Genomic DNA, 1,662 nt, shown 5'->3' on the forward strand with positions numbered 1-1,662 from the left:
GGCAAGATTCACAAGTTGGAGTAGGCTCAGAGCCCAATGAGGATAAAATCCCCATTTTCTCCAATTTTGTAATCCTATCTTCTGCAACATGACATAACCTTAAGTGCTAAATATATTTTGAACTTGAGTTGGTTTTCACCATGGCATTGCATTCATTTAGATTGCTATACTCTGGCCAGTGGAAACACTTTCTTACTGGAAATGGAAACACTTTCCTACTGGCAATGGAAACACTTTCCTGTTGGCAGTGGAAACACTTTCCTTTGCCTTTGTCAGCTTTGGTCTTCCTTTTCTGTTTAGCTATTTTATTGGAAGGACCAGGAATCTGAGGTTTCTTTTTCTTATTGCCCTTCTTCTTATTGGACTTTCCAGCAGAAGAAGATGCAACCAAAGCTACCTCTTTTCCTTTATTGCCTGGCATATTCTTTTAGGCAATAACCAGCATGTTGAGTAAACCAGCTAAGGTGCATTCCTATTTAGTCATATGGAAATTTGTCACAAAATTCCCAAAAGACTCAGGAAGGGACTAAAGGATCAAATCCATCTGTTGTTGGAAATCCATGTTGAAGTCAAGATGTTCCAACTGCTCAATCAGCCGAATCATCTTGTGGATATGATCCCCAACATTCTGTCCCTCAGACATCCTCATACGGAATAGCTGTCTAGATATCTCATACCTAGCATTCCTGCTGTGCTCACCATACAACCCTTATAGGTGAAGGAGGATCTCACTCACACTCTGCATGTTCTCATGTTGCTTCTGTAACTCATTACTCATGGAAGCAAGCATGTAACACTTAGCTCTCATATCATGCTCCTTTCACTTGTCCAAAGTATCATGTTCCTCTTGTGTGGCCTCTGGAGGTAAGGGACCAGGAACATTTGAATCTAGAACATATCCTATATGTTCAAGGTTCAGGATAAGTTTCAAATTTCTTAGCCAATCAGACAGATTAGGTCCTGTCAACCTATTGTGATCAAGTATGCTTGCAAGGATATTGGATGGTGGTGATTGTTTTGTGCTCATTTTTATCAGAAAATTAACTTCAGAAAATAACCAGATTAATTAGTAAATGTATCATGTAATTAACCAAAATGATTATGGTCTTTTAATCAAATTGGTCCTCCCACTAACTTAGCGAATCCTACACTTCCAAAGTAGAAAACGGAAATCCTAGTTAGATGGATTTCTAGTGGGTGATTGAATTCTTATAATTCTATTGATCATCCTCAGGTACATCCATTATTGGAATTACAATAAACTATAAGTGAGCAACTCCTTACCCATCACATCTCATGTGAGGTTCAATCCTTTACCTAGCCCCTAATGCTCAAAATCTCAGGTACATCCATTATTGACTTATCTTGCATTAGTTAAGTTGATCCCATTGAGCCAGTAATTATGTAAATAATTTTAATGTCCTCAGGTACATCCAATATTGGCCACCAAACCATTTACATATTTACAGCATCTCATGCTTAACAATTATTCTTAAGAAAATCTCTTAAATTAATTGCATCTCATGCAACTATTTAAAATTTCTTAAAATAATTGCCCCAATGGAGGGCCTATGTTATAATTACTTTAATTATAGCATTTTCAACTTAATCATTTGTTTGGAAGATTTTATGGTCATTCTAATTACTATTAAGGTCTCACTT

This window comes from Hevea brasiliensis, chromosome 15, assembly GCF_030052815.1.
Source record: "Hevea brasiliensis isolate MT/VB/25A 57/8 chromosome 15, ASM3005281v1, whole genome shotgun sequence".
Lineage (NCBI taxonomy): Eukaryota > Viridiplantae > Streptophyta > Magnoliopsida > Malpighiales > Euphorbiaceae > Hevea > Hevea brasiliensis.